The sequence below is a fragment of the Lepidochelys kempii genome, chromosome 3, assembly GCF_965140265.1.
Source record: "Lepidochelys kempii isolate rLepKem1 chromosome 3, rLepKem1.hap2, whole genome shotgun sequence".
Taxonomy (NCBI): domain Eukaryota; kingdom Metazoa; phylum Chordata; order Testudines; family Cheloniidae; genus Lepidochelys; species Lepidochelys kempii.
In genome coordinates, this window is record NC_133258.1 from 67164305 (window position 1) to 67184645 (window position 20341).

Here is a 20341-nt window from a genome sequence, read left to right on the forward strand (position 1 = left end):
GGTGAACAGATGGACCTGCAACTAGAGAAGATGAAGCCATTGTGTGAGGAGTCAAATCCAGAACAGTCTAGGGATTCAGAAAGACCATAGAAGAGGAACTGAAATAGTCAAGTTGGGGTGTGATTGTGACAAGAGGGAGATCACAATAAGGGGGAGTTTTGGCAATGTTCCAGAAGAGGGGAGATAAATGAGCAGAGCAAGTTAGAGATGACTTCTAGTCTTAGCAAAATTATATTCTGCATTAAGCAAAGGGAAAGTCTAAAATGGATTTATACCCGGAAGGACGATTTCACTCTCTAGAGCATCCAAGAGTAGAATGATTGGTGCAGCATTAAATGAGCAGAAGGAAGAAAGACAGTTGAATGAGGAAGCAGAGGGATCAGAGAGTAAGTTGAGGGACATGTAAGATTGGTATCATCTGTATCGAGGTGATGTCCAGCACCGAAGCTAGCAATGAGAAGTCACAAAGGGCGTCAGGAAAAGAGAACAAGAAGAGGGCCAAAGATGGAGCCTCCAGAGTGGAAGGGATGAAGGAAAGATATCATCTCTATCAGAAATGAAAAGGGAGTCATTACAGAGAGTTCAAATCAGCAGAGGAGAGGGGGCTGAAAAGGAAAGAGTTTCTTGTTCAAAATACTCTAGAAAAGACAGGCTGAACAAAAAGCTATGGAAAGCTGCACCATTAATTGCTAAGCTGGCTGAATATCATTTATTGAAAAATGTATTTGAATAATGCTATGGTTGAATGAATTATTCACTGAACAATTGTATAATTCAGTCAGGTCTACAGCAGCTTGAATAATATGCATTGAATAATGCATCCAATGAATAGCTTATTATTTGATTAATAATTTCCCCCAGATTTTGACCATCTTTGCTAACTATGTTAGCAGTAGAAAAAGTACTTTTGTACAGAGGAGAATGGGGAATTAGGAAAATGTGAGGGGGAAATGAGCCAATGGCAAATGGAGCTAATCCATCAGGAATTTGGGGGGGAGGGGGGAGAAATGGGGATACTTTCAGGAGATACTGGTGAGGGAAGGACACTGGGAGTCACCAGGGGAGCACACAGAGAAAGAGTGGGGAGTATTGTGTTGCTGTACAATAAAAACAGTGGAATGCAGAGGTGGAGCAGAGAGGGCAGATTGTCAGCCTGGGAAGTGAGGGTGAGGCCCACAAGTTGTGTGTACAGGCTTGGAACTGGCCTAGCAAGCTGTGCAATGGTGACATTTTTTTCTGTGTAACCACTGTTGATTTAAAATATCAATTCTGTTCACTATAAGACATAGTCTTTCTTTATGGGTGGCTTAATGACAGAGGAGGGAAGGTGATGGAAACCATTGGGAAAGATGCTAAGGGAATGGGGTGGGTGCTGAGAGTCAATGAGGAGGGCACAGGAAAACAAAAGGTGGAAAATAAGTTGAGACATCAACTTCCATGTGGGGACAGTGTAGTCTAGTGAATAGAGCAAGTTACAAGATGCCAGACCTGATTCTATTCAGAGTCACCCTGATCAAGTCACTTATGGATTGACTTTCAGAGGTGCTAAGCACGCACAAATCCCATTGAAGTCAATGGGAGGTGCAGGTGCTCATCACTTTTGAAAATCAAGCCACAACCCTCAGTGCCTTAGTTTCTTTACTAGTAAAATGGGGGTGATAATACCAACTTTGAAAATTGATTTCAGATGCTTGGGTGAAAGGTGCTATGGAAATGCCAAGTGTAATAATTTAACACTGGGAAATTATTTGTGTCTAGGGTCTTTCATTGTTCAGATACCCCCTTGTCTGTCCTAAAATGAGTCAAACTGAAATAAAAATGTAAATTTCAATACTCATTGTTTTTTGAAGCCTACAAGAAACTAGCCAGCTAAGCTATTTACTTCTTATATTCCATTAACAAACAAACCTACCTTCACTAAACTGCGTACTAGCCCTAGTTGATTATTATTTATAATATGGCAGTGTCTAGCAGTGCCATTGAAAGAGGGACCCCCATTGTTGTAGACATGTCACAAACACAGAGTAAGAGACAAAGTCCCTGCTCTGAAGAGTTTACAGTCTAAACAGACAGACAAAAGGTAGGAGGGAAAACAGAGGCAATGTGATTTACCAAAGGTCATGCAGTAGATCAATGGTAGAGTTAGGACGAGAACACAGTCTCTGTATCCCAGTCCAGTATCTGAGCCACTGTAGCATGCTGAGTTATTATTCTGCCTTCTTAATATTAACCTCTCATTACATCAGGTCTAGCATTAGCTTGTAAGCTCATCAGAGCATAACTCATGTCCTTTTATCTCTCAGGAGGAGGCACCTAGCACTCTTTTGGGTGCCATAATAAGTAATATTTTAAGCAGAATTTCCATACTTCCCATGCCAGTATAATAGTGGTTAAAATGTGTATGTATAATGTGTAAAAACACTAGCCTGGATATGTACTTGCTAAATATGTACAGGAATGGTAGTGGACAGAAGTAAATGGAGGAAGGCTGGTCATTTGGTTGTGGCCCTGGACTGGAACTCAGTAGAGTTTTGGTTTTATTCTTTGCTCTGCTATTGGCTTCCGGTGTAACCCTGGGGAAATCAAATAATCTCTCAGGGCCTCTGTTCTTTGTCTTTAAAATAGGGGTAATACTTCCTTTTTCCACTCTGTCTTGTCTATTTAGAGTGTGAGCTCATCAGGGCAGGAACTTTCTTAGTTAGTTTGCTTGTGTACACTCCCTGCCACAATGGGATCCTGTTCTAGGTTGGGACATCAAGGAGCTACTTTAATAAAATAATTAATAATGATAATAAACCATTTGGGTATAATTCTCTGCTCTGCTACAGACTCCCTGGGTGACTGGGGCTAGTCACTTAATCCCTCTATGCCTTAGTTCCTCATCTCCAAAGTGGGATAAATATTTTTTCTCTACCTCTTTGGGGGAGCGTGAGGGTCAATTCATTGATACAGTGTTGCCCAAATTCTTGAAAACTTTCATCAGGAAAATTAAACTAATCATCTACCTCCACTCCTCAACAGCCCAGCCTTGTGCTGCTAAATATTGAGGCACTCAGCCATGATGGTGATGAGTACCATACTAGAATCTAGACATGTTACTCAACAGCCTGATTCAGATCTAAATAAGGCACATTTTTAAGATCAGCTGACAATTTCTTCTTTAAATCAATACACCTGCCCTCCTTCCCCACCCACCCCCAGAGAATGTGTGGAAAGATCAAAATAGTTTGCATGTAGGGGAGAATATCATCCACAAACTACCTCCTCGGTGTTTGTCAGACGCTTAACTCTGATGAGCTCTTTTTTTATAGCTTGTAGTTGCATTGCTTCATCTCACTAACATTTTATATTTGCATTTGAGAAATTAAAAGCATCATTTAACAACTCAGCAGTTATCAAGTATGATGTTCTGCCAGAGTATGGTGTTTTTAATTATTTTCCACTTCATAGGACTGATTCTGGGGGAAACAGTTACTATCAGCCATCGCCTTTTCTGTGAATCTTAGTAAATTAGGTAATCAAGTAAAAATGATACTTGAAATGTCCAGGATGACATAAAATGCCAAAGTAGTTGTGTCTGCTCCATATCTGCACAATAAATATTGCAGTTCTCGTAAGCACAGAGAAAAATCCATAACCAGTCTACCTCACGCTCTCATATTACAAAGAAAAGCTACTTCTATGGTATCCACAGCAATGATCCCAGGAATTAACAAGTGTTGTTACATGGCTTGAGTCATTCCTGTAAGGGTGGTCAGAGGACAAAAGTATTACAATCACAAGGCAAGGGATTTCAACTTTGGAACTTACTGAAAAAAAATTAAATTAAAACATACGGACTGTGGGTCATAGATGGCTACTTTCCAGTTTGTAACAATTAAATTGTTTAAAAGTTAGATCAACAGTGCACGGGAAAACTTACTGCCATTTTACAAGGCTTACACTTAATTAGAATTGCATATACATTTGACACTTTCTGGAAGAACACTTTCTTAAACCTATTATCCTGATTGTTGATACACACACACACAACCTCCCCCTAACCTGTTTCTTATTGAATAAAGACACATTTTATCAGAACAAGAAAATCTTACTTACCTGAACAGCAACAGGTGATGATTAAAATTGAACCAGCAGTTTTCTAGTACCATTAACAATTAATTACTCATGTCCCAGAAAGGGAGTAACTGCTTTAAAGCTGTGAAAATGGAGTCCAGTTGTTTCCTAGGTAGCATAATCTAAACAGGTGTAACCTGATCACTTGTTCTGGCATATTATTCAAATGAGTATTACAGTGTGTCTAGTGCTGCCAGGAAGATGTACAATGAGTAACTTGAGACAAGAAACATTTATTTAATGCTGCCCATGTAATTTTTCTCTTTTACCCATCCACAAATATTAACTCTAATGAAGAGCAGCAGTTCTTTGCTTCTTTTCTTATACTATCACGGGTAGAGCCTCAACAGTGAACGAGCATTTGACATGCTATGGCAGAGGGAAATGATTCTCAAGCTGACTGCTGATCACGGAGGGTCTATGGAGGACATTTAGTCTTCTGACTCACAAAGTGTTTCAGTAAAGTCCAGCTGGCACCCCAAAACAATATCAAACCTTGTTTACAAAGAATTAGAACTTATGTGGACTGTTCTCAGTGGTAGCTGATGACAGAACAAGGAGTAATGGTCTCAAGTTGCAGTGGGGGAGGTTTAGGTTGGATATTAGGAAAAACTTTTTCACTAGGAGGGTGGTGAAACACTGCAATGTGTTACCTAGGGAGGTGGTGGAATCTCCTTCCTCAGATATTTTTAAGATCAGGCTTGACAAAGCCCTGGCTGGGATGATTTAGTTGGGGATTGGTCCTGCTTTGAGCAGGGGGTTGGACTAGATGACCTCCTGAGGTCCCTTCCAACCCTGATATTCTATGATTCTATGTATAAAAATTCTAGAAAGAAATAGTTAAGGGATCCAGTCTGTTCCCTTTTTCCAGATATTTTATCACTTATTGTAATCCCACCTGATTTACACTGTCCACCCACCATTAACTGTCTCCTGAAATTTGCAAAGATGTGTGCAAAGATTGGTATAACAAGGACTGGCTTTCACCGAAACACACTTTCAATCTGAACACTTTTTAAACAAAGCTTTTTGTTTGTGAATTGGGCTGTGTTCTCCACTCCTCACCCCACCATGCACTCCAAAACTTTAAATTGGGTTGGACTATACAACCCCTAGGAAGCAGGGGCGGCTCTACCAATTTTGCTGCCCCAAGCAGTCACCACCGAATTGCCGCCATGCCTGGAAGAGCTGCCACAGCGGGAAGAGCAGAGGAGCTGCCGCCGAATTGTCACCGTGGGACACGGACTGTCGCCCCATTCTGAATGCCGTCCCAAGCACCTGCTTGGAAAGCTGGTGCCTGGAGCCGGCCCTGCCAGGAAGAGAGCACTGCAAGACCCATCAAAGCTGGGATCCCCTCTTGCAGACCTTAACAAGGCCAGAGGAGCAGGTGTGAGTTACATCTGGGTGGGATAAAGAAATACTGAACAGTGGAGGGGAGAAGGGGAACCTTTTATCCACATGGAATATTTTAACCATGTCATGTTTTATACCTAGGACACATTGAGCATTTAGGATAATTTTTTCAGAGAAGCCCCTAAATAATGTAGGAACATAAGTACCAATGACTTTCAATGAGACTTAGGCTCCTGAGTCATTTAGATGCTTTTGAATAGTTTACCCTTACAGCTTTTAATGTTGATAAAAGATTCTGTCTTTCCCTGACCATCTTTGTGCTTCCCTGGTCCTCTGTACACACCCAACTTTGTGCCTTATATCATCGCCCTACCTCCCTCCCATCTGCCCCAGCCTGGACCCCCGCTGCGGAGAACATAGCATGCAGTACACCCGCACTCATAGAATACGTTTATACTGCCCCATATCAGCTGCAATTGATGCTGTTGTTCATCTTTATTCTATGTCATGATTATTGTTGTTACCTCTTTTGACCCAAGCAGTTAGCCAATACTTGCGGTCTTGCAAGTTGGTTCCATTAGAAGGAGAAAATTATGATAGTAAATTATTTCTTTGATGCAATCCTGTTTATTTACAAAGAACGTACACAAAATTCTGTTTCCCTGAACACAGTAAGAATCAAACAGCAAAAGACTTTCTTTGCTCACAGTTCCAAGCGTCTTTCCAGCCAGCATTCTGCCCAAAAGTGCTCTCTCTTTCTCTTAGGACCACACTACAGGTACTTCTCTGGTTGTCATGGGGGCTTCCTTGCTGCTTTCTCTATGTGCTTCTGTGCTGTTTCTATTTTTTCTCTCATACACACACAGCTGTGTGAAACAATATCCAGCCTCTTGCGTTTGCATTTAGACCCCAGAGAATATCCTTCAGACTGCATAGTTTAACTCCTATTCTAGCCCTTATGTTTTGGGCAGTGGCTCCTGTTGTTTCAGCTATCTATTTGAATGTACTTTGGTTACTGTACTAAATTGATTATTTTAATGAGATTCTTATGGCCAACTATGTGTTGAAATGATTTCTAATGAATGAGCAATGTAGCAAACATACATAGCCTATTCTAACATATCTTACCATGTGTTAGAGTCTCAATCTTCCTATATTTCCTAAACTTATTTTGATTTTTAGGCAGATTTTCTATAGGATTTGATTGTGCTGGTAAATAACAGAGAATAAATTGACAGCCTGAATTTATTCCCGGGTTAAGGTTTCTTAACAGTAGAACGTACTGATACACTATGTATATAACTGCTGGACACACACACACACACACACATATATATATATATATATATATATATATATATATATATATATATATATAATTCCCAGAATAAAAACTATATTAAACTTAAGACAAAGTTGAGCACTTATCAATAATTTAAAGGTGAAAATATTACAGGGATATTGTGATTATCCCCAAAACAAGCATTGCTAACCCAGGAAATTCAGAGTTGAGGCTAACCTTAAAAGAAATCCAAACATATCAAGAACATAAGACTATGTAATGGCAACAAGAGGAAAATAAAAATGAAAAATCATGAATTTGCCTTTTAAAAATCAATGGAATCTACTACCAAAACCATTTTGCATTAATCACAATTGTATGGTTGTTGCGTGGTGACACCATAGGATAGAGATAAGATGGTCCTGGTGCCTTAGCTGTGCAGAACACCCATCTTTACATCTCCATCTCATCTCATGCACAAATACTAAACTGTCTCTTTGTAAATGTTGTCACCAACCCTGTCTGCTTGAATAAATAAATTAATTACTGAATGATAGTCCTTTCCTGTAGGTCTCTCCCACTTTGTCTAGAATGTCTGTCCATTTAGATACCCACACGGACTACCAAGCTTACAGAGTGTATAAACTGCACAGGGCCCAAGAGTGACTTGGCTCCAGTGTCTCTATCAAGTCCTGTGGAATTTGTAATCTCTGCAAACTCCACAGAACAGGGGGTCTCCATCACTAGCTTCTGTTATGGATACTGTAGTAAGGGGTTGTTCTTGAGACACCTGGATACAGGACTAGTTTTACTTGTGGCTTGGGGAACAATAATGAGAAGTCAGCAGTGCGAATCTTTCTCTCCTCTCTTTTCAATAGAAACCTGATTTTCCACTCCACAGGGACATTTTTTTGTTTTGGTAGCATCCTGTTGCCAATTCCATTATTGAACGTCACAAACCAAACAGGTGCCATGAAAGTGAAACTGAACAAAACGTTGTTTGTCTTCCAAGTTAAATCCACTTCAAATGATTAATAAGCTTCTTTGGAATTTGAAAAACAATTTGTTTAATCTTTGTTGACAAGCAAGGCTGGACGGTATAGTCCACCCATTTCCCACTGATGACGCTGGCTAATAACAATCATCAACATCAGAAATATATAAGGCTTTGTGTAAAACAGAGGCCTTCACGTCTGACAGAATCATTTGTTTATAACATCATTATTTTCTTAAAACTGCTTCGGCTCATCAGTGACCGGATCCATAAACGTATAGCCTGGAGCCTGGATTCCTTGTGCACACACAACTCTCAGTGATTTCAGTGGGAGTTGCACAGATGTACGGTAATGGCTGAAAAATCAGGGTAAAGGATGTGTGAACTAAGTAACACATGCATAAAAATTCACAATGGTACCTCGGTCTAGCTAGACCCACTTTGTTTTCTGCATTTATATTTTTTTAATAAGGCAGCATTTTCTTGTATATGCTTTAGTGAAATAATTACATTTTTTCCCCTTACCTGTGAAAAGGGAGGGGATGTTATAATAATTTCATTTAACTTCCTCGGCTGCTCCACACAGAGTTGCTCAAGGCTGTTTTGGGGGAAAAAATCGCCAAATAGTAAACACTAATTCAAAAAGTGTAAAATAAGTACATAGTGTAAAAACACCATTATAAAAATCAAAGTAAAACATTGTAACATCCCTTCATGGGAGAAGAAAGATTGAAGCCTGTATCAAGATCACGAATCGAGATGTCTCCCACACAGCAACCCTCTCTATTGCAAGCAAGCTGGTGTTGGGGAGGGAAACATTTGTGTTCTGGGTCTATGACAGATCTGTAACTAGGTGTCCATCCATGTATTTTAATATCACGGCTATTTATTTACTGGAACTTTGAGTTGTAGCATCTATAGTTCAAGGACCATCCTCACCTTTCATCTTGTATGGTCTTTGACGTAATAAGGGCCTATGTGATGAGTGAGCGAGGGTGCTGAGTCACAATTAAACTGGCTACTGTGTACTGTTGCTGTCATAAACTGGCTATTGTGTTCTGTGTTGACGTCAGCCGGAGGTCAGAACTGCGCAAATGTATCATAGTGCTAATAGTGATTTTCTTGTGCCTCAAGTGATAGGGGTCTGAGCTGTTAGAACAGGGGGATCTGTTATGAAGTTGTGAGTGGCCATGGTGTGCAGCACAATATCAACAGTGAATTCCCAAGTGTCTTTATTTAAAAGAAAAAATAAACAAGCAAGCAAGCCCCTTAATGCTAACTCTAGGTTTGTTCCTGCCAGCAGGGCTGAAAGAGAGAGGCGGTTTTGTGTTTCCTTCTCATGGATGGTATTCAGATACCAAGGGGATGGGCAACCTTAAAACACTTAGCTAGCTAGCCATAGATATGTTACAATTCTAGTATTTACATAGCAACTTCCACAAAAAGATCTCAGACCACTTTGTGAACATTAATTAATTAATGTCCAACATCCCATTAAGAAGATAAATATCATTATATTCATAGGGAGGAAAACTAGGTGACTTTCCCAAGATCATAAAGCAAGTCAATGGCAAAGCCAGCAATAAAATCCAGGAGTCTTGACACTCAGGCCCAAACCCTAAAAGGTATTTAAGCACCTAATTCCCATTTATTTCAGTGGAAGTTAGATGCCTAAATACCTTTGAGGATCTGGTGTGTGTACTCTAAACACAGGGCTGGCCTTACCATGAGGTGAACTGAGGCGGCTGCCTCAGGTGACAGACTGGGGGGGGGGGGCACTAGGACCCAGAGTGTAGAAAATTGTGTCTGCTGCTGGTGCATATGTATTCTCTCTGCTCTAGATGCACAGAGATGGTGGAGAGCTGTGCTGGAGGAAGGAGGGCACAAGAGACATAACAGGCAGGCAGGAGAAAAGGTCAGAGGGAATAAAAGAAAGCAGCAGGAGCTGCAGGGAGAGAGAGGAGGAGGCTCTTATGTACCTCTCTAGCATGCCCAGGAGCCTGGACTGATTAACACCAGCTTCTCAGTGAGTTCCTGTTTCCTGCTGCTTCCCTGAACCCACTTGAGGAGAACAGGCAGTCAACTGAAGTAGCAGGAGCCAGTTAGGCCCTTAAGACGCTGATGTCTTCTCTCACTCAGGCCCTGCTACCAGCTTGCTACTCCCCTTTAACTGAGTGTTGAGAGCCACTATAGCTGGCACAGAGCAGCAGTCATGAGTGAAAGAAGAAAACGCCCCTCTGGGGAAGCATTCAGAAAAAGAAAGAAAGCAAAGGAAGCTTTTCTATCTAAGCAGGAAGGAGCTCTCCTCAGATACATAGACACAAATGTTCACGGTGAGCCTTCCAGCCCCAGTGAGGATGTGAGTGGTGAGGAGATGCCTGATCTTCCAGTTAGTCAGAGTGCAGGTGACCTGGCAGCTGCTGCAGCACCCATATCTCCATCTCAAATGGATGTAACCATGCACATTCCTGAAGAAAAGTGTAGATCAGAGAAAAGTGTGGTGGAGGCGCAAGAAACAGCTGCTGCTGAGTTTAGTTCCTTAAGTCTAGATGATCCAGGACTGTGGACCCTCTTGAGCAGTAGCCTGAGGGACTTCCTTGTACTGCGTAGGCCACAGCAAGTGAAAAACTTCATGTTCCCCAAAGACAATGAAAATAGAAGTTTCCATCCAACACATTACTGGCGTGAAATCCCCAATGGTGACAAAGTGGAGAGGCCATGGCTTATGTACTCAAAAACCCAGAATGCTGCTTACTGTTTTTGTTGCAAACTCTTCCAGTCTAACGTTCCAGCCATATTGGGTTCTACAGGAACAGAGGACTGGAAAAGTTTGGCTAGAAATCTGGCATGCCATGAGAAGGCAGCAAATCACCAAAGAGCATTCCATAGGTAGAAAGAGCTTGAGAAGAGACTAAGGTTAAAGGCCACCATAGATGATCAGCATCAAGAGAAGATTGCATCAGAGTCTCTTTACTGGCAAAATGTTCTGAAAAGGCTTATTGCCATTGTGAGAATGCTTGCTACCCAAAACCTAGCACTGCGTGGCACTTCAGATCATCTGTATGTGCCAAACATTGGAAACGTCCTTAAAATTGTGGAGCTGATGGCTAAGTTTGATGCTGTACTCCAGGAGCAACTAAGAATAGTCACCACCCAAGAAATGTACACACTTGGAAAAACATTTCAAAATGAGATCATACAGTTACTGGCAACAAAAGTCAAATGGAAGACTGTGGCAGATCTGAAGTCAGCAAGATATTACTTTGTTATTCTGGACTGCACACCTGACATCAGCCATACGGAACAAATGACTTTAATGGTTCATTTTGTAACAACAACAGAACCTAGTGAAAACGTCCCTGCAATGCAGAAGGGGTGAATATCAACAAATGTGAAAATTACTTTTTTGTAGTGCTAACGAGGCCAATTCAATCAGGGTGGATGTAGTCTGAATAAAGACTGGGAGTGGCTGGGTCACTACAAAAAATAATTTTCCCTCTGTTGATACTCACACCATCTTGTCAACTGCTGGGAATGGCCTTCATCCACCCTAATTGAATTGGCCTCATTAGCACTGACCCCCGACTTGGTAAAGCAACTCCCATCTTTTCATGTGCTGTATATTTATACCTGCCCACTGTATTTTTCACTCCATGCTTCTGATGAAGTGAGTTATAGCCCACGAAAGCTCATGCCCAGATAAATTTGTTAGTTTCTAAGGTGCCACAAGGACTCCTCATTGTTTTTGCTGATACAGACTAACAAGGCTACCCATCTGAAACCTCTCAAAAATACCACGGTTTGTGCAAGTATTTTGCAGAAGCTTTCTTCATTAGTTATATAAAGAGACAAAAATTAAGTGCAATAATAGTAGTAACCTTCATTCAATACTGATTCTTTCTTTACTGCTCTTTGGATTCAACACAAAACCAGCTGCCCAGCCCATGCTGCCAAAACAAGCTACCAGCTTAACAGATGGTATATTGTGAGTTAAATATTGACACAAACCACAGATGTACCACTGAGCTCTTTCCCTTTATTTTCCTCACTCTGTGATATTTGCAAATAGCAATGGATAACTCAATTTGTATGGACAAAATTTACACGTAGGTTTCACAGTGAACAAGCTGACCAATGGTATCACACATACTGACATTTAGAAGAAAGCAGACGTTTGAGCATTGTTATTATACAAAAGTAAAGGACAAGAAAAAAATAAAGATAGTGATTTTACACAATGTTATTAATCATTTGCCCCATTTACAAATAGGACAGAGAAAACCAAAGAATAATGTGACTGTGATTTAAACACATCCATTGGTTTTAGAGATGGGCCCAAGAACCAGAATTCAGATCCAAATGCCAGAAATATGGCGGTTTAATCCAAACTTAATAAAACTGAATTTCTTGGGCCTAACTGTGCTTGCAGATGTGTGTGTGTGTGCGATCACTGTTGATGTTGTAGGGATGTTCAGACCCCAGGAATCTGCACACTTGGGCACCTTTGTGTTTTTCTTTACATTCTTTTTAGAATTCAAAGATAACTGCCACTAATCCATGTAGCCTCAAGTATACTTACACACCCGCTGGAAAAATCTGGAATGTTTTTCATTTGGTTTTCTATGTTTGAATAAACAAGTAGCCCATTGTTCAAAACTCTCGCGTCATCCAGTTTCCTAATGCCTTGAGGCCTGGTTATTGCAAATGGAAAACAGTGTACAAAAAAAGAAAGAACAACAGAATAAAAAAGAAAGAGAAAGTCAAAATCAAAGTATTGCGGGGAGGAGGCAGGTGTGTGTGAGAAAGAGAGCGCACCAGGGAGACTTCCTTATTCCTGCATAAGTCTCAAATGTTTTACATTTCCTTTTGGGGTGCAGGAGAGACAGGGAAGGGTCTTGTGAGGGTTGTGTTTGTACCAGTGCTTTATTATGTTTCATGAATTAATATATATTTCACTTCTCTCACAGTTTTTCATCTCCAAGGAAAAAAGATTTTTCAAGGTGCCTACTCCTCCCAAATATTTTCATCTAATTTTGAAAGTGGAATGCCAAGCACAGGTTCTCAAGGTGCATATCACTGTAGCTGGGCTTTATACTGTCTCGGTTTTTGATTTGGCTCGAATCCACGAGTGTCTATGATTAGCAGTATTAATTGAATCTAAACCTCAACCCTCTGGGATGTCAGGTTTGTCTGTTCATAGAATCATAGAATCATAGAATATCAGGGTTGGAAGGGACCTCAGGAGGTCATCTAGTCCAACCCCCTGCTCAAAGCAGGACCAATCCCCAATTAAATTATCCCAGCCAGGGCTTTGTCAAGCCTGACCTTAAAAACTTCTAAGGAAGGAGATTCCACCACCTCCCTAGGTAACGCATTCCAGTGTTTCACCACCCTCCTAGTGAAAAAGTTTTTCCTAATATCTAACCTAAACCTCCCGCACTGCAACTTGAGACCATTACTCCTTGTCCTGTCCTCTTCTACCACTGAAAATAGTCTAGAACCACCCTGTCTGGAACCACCTCTCAGGTAGTTGAAAGCAGCTATCAAATCCCCCCTCATTCTTCTCTTCTGCAGACTAAACAATCCCAGTTCCCTCAGCCTCTCCTCATAAGTCATGTGTTCCAGACCCCTAATCATTTCTGTTGCCCTTCGCTGGACTCTCTCCAATTTATCCACATCCTTCTTGTAGTGTGGGGCCCAAAACTGGACACAGTACTCCAGATGAGGCCTCACCAATGTCAAAGAGAGGGGGACGATCACGTCCCTCGATCTGCTCGCTATGCCCCTACTTATACATCCCAAAATGCCATTGGCCTTCTTGGCAACAAGGGCACACTGCTGACTCATATCCAGTTTCTTGTCCATTGTCACCCCTAGGTCCTTTTCTGCAGAACTGCTGCCTAGCCATTAGGTCCCTAGTCTGTAGCTGTGCATTGGGTTCTTCCGTCCTAAGTGCAGGACCCTGCACTTATCCTTATTGAACCTCATCAGATTTCTTTTGGCCCAATCCTCCAATTTGTCTAGGTCCCTCTGTATCCTATCCCTGCCCTCCAGCGTATCTACCACTCCTCCTAGTTTAGTATCATCCGCAAATTTGCTGAGAGTGCAATCCACACCATCCTCCAGATCATTTATGAAGATATTGAACAAAACCGGCCCCAGGACCGACCCCTGGGGCTAGGGCTTCCCCTCAGGGCTTCGATTCTCATCAGAAATTTCAACCAACAGAAGGATTAATTGACAAAAGACTGGATATATATAAAATACCTTTCTATTTAAAAAACACAAAATGTCAATGCAGCCTCTTAATTTTCCATAATGGGAATATTCCATACTCCTTCAATTCTTGGGGGCTGCGTTAAAAATAACATGTAAAAGGTGACCTAAAGGGTGTTAAAGTGGCTTATGAAAACCAGGAAGCAGGTTGAATTTTGTGATCGGACTAGAGGGAATTGGGAGAGAATTTTTCAGGAGGGAGTTGGCTCTGGGGTTTGACTGCGTATTCCACAGAGGTCAGGGACAGTGATAATTCCTGTGTTCAGAGATTATCTGAATTTTATTTGGGTCTGACAGAGTGATCACCACGGTCGGTGCTGTGAAACAGAAACCTAAGGAGCCCCCTACAGAATGACTTTTTTTGCTTATTCTCCAATCACTAATAATCCATGGATTCTCTTTTGTGTAATGAGGTGTAATGAGGAACTGGAGGAGGAGGTGCAGAGTCTTCAGGAGATGACCTCAGAAACCGGGAGTGGTTTGCTGGCTAGAACTGCTTCCTCCTTCCCCCACTATGGATACTGAGCCTCCTTCTACTCACCAGGATTCTTACCCACATTACTTTGGATGAGTGGGGGTGCCCTAATGTGTCCTCAGTTATTGAAGGCATTTGTAAGCAAGTTTTGCTTGATAATGGGGTGTCTAGTTCTTTAACACCTAGAATATAGGCAGAAGACATCACACACCAGTGTTTCAAAGTAGCAGCCGTGTTAGTCTGTATTCGCAAAAATACAAGGGGGGAAATACCTAGTAAGTTCAATAAGAAAATATGACTAATACAGCAGCTAATGTTTCCTGTCAGAAGAACAGTTTCGGTATAACAGCAGAGATACTGATATCTAAGTCGGCTGAGACTCAGAAAAGAATAAAGAAAGCAAAGCAGAAGTAAAACAAAATGTTGCTAAAATGCAGCAGTTAACAGAGCCCAGGAAAAAAAAAAGTTCTCACCTGTGAAAAACATATTCAAATCTGAAATAGAAAGCTAAAACGTGAGCTGCTTAATTTAGGGGAAGCCTAAAGAAAAATGAAAAGATATTTTGATAGCCAAGCTTCTGGCAAGGAGAATGAAATGAGAGACCAGGTACTTGTGCAGGATGTTTCAGCTGAAAAGCCCTTTCCAAAAGCCAGTTGAGAGGACCACTGCCATATAATGGGCAAGGCTAGTCCATCAGTATACCTGGTTCATGAAAAAGGAGTGATGATTCAAGGGTTGCTGAACCCATACAGAAGGAAGCACAGAAGTGAATCTGCTAATGTAAAAAGAGGGAAGCGAGAATATTTGTTTTCTCTTTCATGTGCTGATCAGGATCCGTGGAATTCGGGATACAACAAAGGAACACGGCAGTGACAGTGCATGAGGGGGAGAATGCCACCCTATCCGTATGGTTCTTGGGTAATCATGCAAGAAAACCTAGTGTCCTGGTACAGACTGGAATGCAGTCAAGGTGAGGGGGAATACAAGCAACTCTCAGGAGCAGGGACTGGGACTGGGGACCTAGAGGTGTTGGTGTGTTTAAATGGGATGGGAATGGCTAACCTAACCATTTATAGCATGCCAGTTAAGAAATGAGAGAAATATTACAGTGACTTTAGCAGATCATCAAACTACCGCCCTTGAGTCCATCTACCATTCCAGGAAAGTGACTGAGACTTTGACCTTCTCTCCAAATGTGATTAAGGACTGGCAGATTACCATCACCACTCCTGAACATATTAGAGTAACAATACCTCCTACTCCAGAATTAAAGCAAGATGATGAACCATGCTCAGAAACCAAAGAGAGACTTGATAATGGACTAGTGATAAATTGAGAACATCAGATTATGTATAATGTACAGTACCAAATGATACCTGTAGTATTGAATTTAACCAATTTTACATTACCACAGCAGCTTTGTCCTGCAAAATATGTACACTTCTATATGCAAATGATAGCAAAAGTGGTGCAGAATTTTGGATAGTCAATGTACAGGGTGGAATTGGAGGAAATTTGGTGGCCTGAGAAGGGAAAGAGTGAGAAGAGATATATGAACAGTATTAGGAGTTGGGGCACTGGGAACTTCAGCAAGGAATCATACGGATATCACAATGCTGTGGGAGGAAAACCAGAAAAGAAGAGTTCAGAAACCTGTTAACAAAGTTAAACAAACAACAGAATGAGGACTTACAGGAGGATTTAAAGGATGTTCAGGATGCTAGGATAATAGGACAGCTGTTTAGGGACGTGGAAGCAGCAATCAATGAAATCATGAACCAGCCTAATGCATCAAAGACAATTACCTGTTCATGGTATGGCAGCTTCCTAATAGAGGAGCTACAAGTAGGGCTAAAGGAAATTCAAGGTGGGAAAGTGCCTGGGTCCATAACAAATAAGATGCTAGAACAATGGACAAAAATAAAAGGAGTGGATTGGTGCAGGGTTAGGTGCTACTCACGGGTCTATTATGCTGAGAAAAGGTGCTTTCTATGGTACTAGCAGTACCAGTGATCACGGGACGAAGTGAGGCATTGAGTGTGTAGTGTCCAGTCCATAGGTACATTGGAACTTACCATGGCAAATTACATCTTAAAGGAATATGTCACTCATCCTCACATACTGATAAGGAAGGGTTGGGGAGTCTGGAAAGCCCTAGATACCTCATGTTGTTCCAAGAGACATGGTACCTGGTTATGTCATTGTGCAAAGTGCATTGCCAGCATGTGGGTTCACCTTGGATGAAGAAACCCAAAATTGCACAGTATGGCTGAGGCAATGGGGACAAGGTCAAGCCAAGGTTGCAAAGGCTGGAGAAGGCAAATATTGTGTAACCTCTTGGGTTGGACGCTTCTAATATGGGACAAACATGTTGTTATGACGGGACAACGTTCTGCTTAGTTCCAAGAAAGGTTATCCGAATAGGGGACAAGGTAATTTTTCTAATTCCCCAGCATGAGATCCACAGTGTATCAGCTGATGTCCGTCTGATTGGTGCTGCCCTAGACTCTGTGGTACAGTTAAGCTGAGTCAGACAACCATTGCATTTAAATGTGCAGACCTGAATGAGTAGATGACCAGAGCATTTGTTGACCTTAAGTCAGGAGAGTCGAAATATTCAAAGCAACATAGATACACTGGGAAATGGCCAATGGCAGGAGATAATATATAATATTGGGGACCATCCATGGATATGCATGATATCAATGGACTTTGTAATTGTGCAAGCCATACCAGTAGTGGTGTTAATTGCATTGATTTGGAAGGTTAGGAGCTTGGTTAGGCAATTGGGAAAGAGAAGGGATGTATATGAAATACAGGCTCTGATGAAGCCTTAGAAAGGATTCTATGGCTTCAAGGTGGGGAAGCATAGTTAGGCCTGACAGAAGCCTGCTGTGGATTTAGAGTCTGTTCTGATAACATTTAACAGTGTAAAACTGTGTATCTGTAACAAATTGCAGAGTATTCATATTTAGTGTTGCACACATGTACGAAACTGTAGAGTAATCATGTTTGTGAGAACAAGAAAAGATAAAGTAATCAGAAAACTAGAGAAGACCGGTTTAAATTAACATTAAGCTTGTACTGATGGGGTAGGTGCATTAATATGGAAATGAGAGGCTAATACATATGTATAAAAAAAGATAACAAAGTTATAAATAAGTTTGTTTAACAAAGGGAGGTTGAAGCCCTACTGTCTGGTGCTGGAGGCAACTGTGATGAGATCATCCTGGTAAGTTTCCCACTTGTGAATAATTGATCACTGCTCTGAGTGTTTTGCCTTAATATTTATTAGATCCATCTGCTGAGTAAGTGAACCTCAGTCCAGCAACAGGGGGACTCCTGTCTGAAGGAGGGAGACTGGAGGGGCCCTAGCCATCTTGCTGGTCAGGGTGGGAAAAGTTTTTGCCCTCTCTGTTGCTGGCCAACTGGAAGAGAAAAAAATGTGTCTGGCATGGTGGTACAGCACCTCGTGGGCACTGGCATCCAGGACAACTGCCCTGCTCGCCCAGCCCTGGAGGGAGAGACTGACTGCCTTAAGGTGAGAGACAGAGAGACTGTTTGAGTAGGGCTGGAAGTGGCTTTGAGGAAGCAACTCCATAGCTGGCTCAGAAGAAGCCTCAATGAGGTCGGGGCACCTGGGCAAACATGGGAGTGACTCAGCCAGGTCATTACCCTTTGAAGTTTCATCTCATGGCGATTAAGTCCTGCTGCACCGTCTTTTAATGAGCAGCCAGGACACGACGATGGCCAGCAGTCATACTACACCGTCTTCTGCTGAGCACCCAGGAGATGACGATGGCCAGCAGTCGTACTGAACAGTCTGCTGCCAGCAAGATGTATAAAGATAGATGAAGTGGATCAAAACAAGAAATAGACCAGATTTGTTTTGTATTCATTTTCTCCTCCCTCCGTCCGTGAAATCAACAGCCTGCTAAACCCAGGGTTCTGAGTTCTATCCTTGAGGGGGCCATTCTGTTTCTCCTTGATGCAAAGCCACCCCCTTTATTGATTTTAATTCCTTGGAAGCCAACCCTGTAAGCCATGTTGTCAGTTGCCCCTCCCTCCGTCAGAGCAACGACAGACAATCATTTCACACCCTTTTCCCTGGATTGCCCGAGCAGATGCCATAGCACAGCAAGCATGGAGCCCATTCAGCTCACTGCAGCAGTAATGACCATTATAAACACCTCTCGCATTGTCGTGCAGTTTATGCAGAACCAGCACCTGAGAAATCAGGCAAGGAGGCGACGGTAGCGCGGTGATGAGGACATGAACACAGGTTTCTCTAAAACCGCGGTTCCCCAGCAATTTGGAGATCATGGTGTTACTGGGGCAGACTCATGACGTGGGACACCGATTTTGGGCCCGGGAAACAAGCACAGAGTGGTGGGACCACATAGTGTTGCAGGTTTGGGATGATTCCCAGTGGCTCCGAAACTTTCGCATGCGTAAGGGCACTTTCATGGAACTTTGTGACTTGCTTTCCCCTGCCTAAAGCGCAAGAATACCAAGATGAGAGCAGCTCTCACAGTTCACAAGTCAGTGGCGATAGCCCTCTGGAAGCTTGCAATGTCAGACAGCTACCGGTCAGTCGGTAATCAATTTGGAGTGGGCAAATCTACTGTGGGGGTTGCTGTGATGCAAGTAGCCAACACAATCATTGAGCTGCTGCTATCAAAGGTAGTGACTCTGGGAAATGTGCAGGTCATAGTGGATGGCTTTTCTGCAATGGGATTCCCTAACTGTGGTGGGGCTATAGACGGAATGCATATCCCTATCTTGGGACCGGAGCACCAGGGCAGCCAGTACATAAACCGCAAGGGGTAATTTTCAATGGTGCTGCAAGCACTGGTGGATCACAAGGGACGTTTCACCAACGTCAGTGTGGGATGGCCAGGAAAGGTTCATGACGCTCGCTTCTTCAGGAACTCTGGTCTGTTTAAATGGCTGCAGGAAGGGATTTACTTCCCAGACCAGAAAATAACTGTTGGGGATGTTGAAATGCCAATAGTTATCCTTGGGGACCCAGCCTACCCCTTAATGCCCTGGCTCATGAAGCCGTACACAGGCATCCTGGACAGTAGTCAGGAGCTGTTCAACTATAGGCTGAGTAAGTACAGAATGGTGGTAGGGTGTGCATTTGGACGTTTAAAGGGTTGCTGACACAGTTTACTGACTCGGTCAGACCTCAGCAAAACCAATATTCCCATTGTTATTGCTGCTTGCTGTGTGCTCCACAATATCTGTGAGAGTAAGGGGGAGATGTTTATGGCGGGGTGGGAGGTTGAGGCAAATCACCTGGCCACTGAATACACGCAGCCAGACACCAGGGCAGTTAGAAGAGCACAGTAGGAAGTGCTGCGCATCAGAGAAGCTTTGAAAACCAGTTTCATGACTGGCCAGGGTACTGTGTGACACTTCTGTTTGTTTCTCCTTGATGAAAACCCACCCCCTTGGTTGCCTCTAAATTCCCTGTAAGCCTCCTGCGCTCCCCCCTTCAATCACAGCTTGCTTGCAAAGGAAATAAAGTCACTATCGTTTAAAAAACATGTATTCTTTATTAATTGATTATAAAAATAGGGAGATAACTCACAAGGTAGCCCAGGTGGGGTGTGGGAGAAGGGTATAAGGGAAGGAAAAGGCCACTTTAAAACTTCTTGAATGACAGCCTTCTGTTGCTTGGGCTGTCCACTGGGGTGGAGTGGTTGGGTGCCTGGAGCCTCCACACCCGTTTTCTTCAGTGTCTGAGTGAGGAGGCTATGGAACTTAGGGACGAAGAAGGGCGGTTAAACAGGGGCTGCAGCGGCAGTCTGTGATCCTGCTGCCATTCATGAACCTCCAC

The 20341-nt window shown here is 42.4% G+C and overlaps 1 protein-coding gene across 2 annotated transcripts in view; it reads right to left on the bottom strand.

Moving 5' to 3' along the window:
- The window catches only part of GJB7 (gap junction protein beta 7), a 45582-nt gene that overhangs the window by 16622 nt on the left and 8619 nt on the right, over nt 1–20341 (bottom strand). The window contains exon 1 of one of the 2 annotated variants that reach the window (XM_073336619.1): nt 4099–4184. The exons of the other annotated variant lie outside the window; for it this stretch is intronic. The gene's annotated coding sequence lies outside the window, so the exon portion shown is untranslated. Of the gene's footprint in view, nt 1–4098; nt 4185–20341 lie in introns of those variants that run through there. 2 annotated transcript variants of the gene reach the window in all.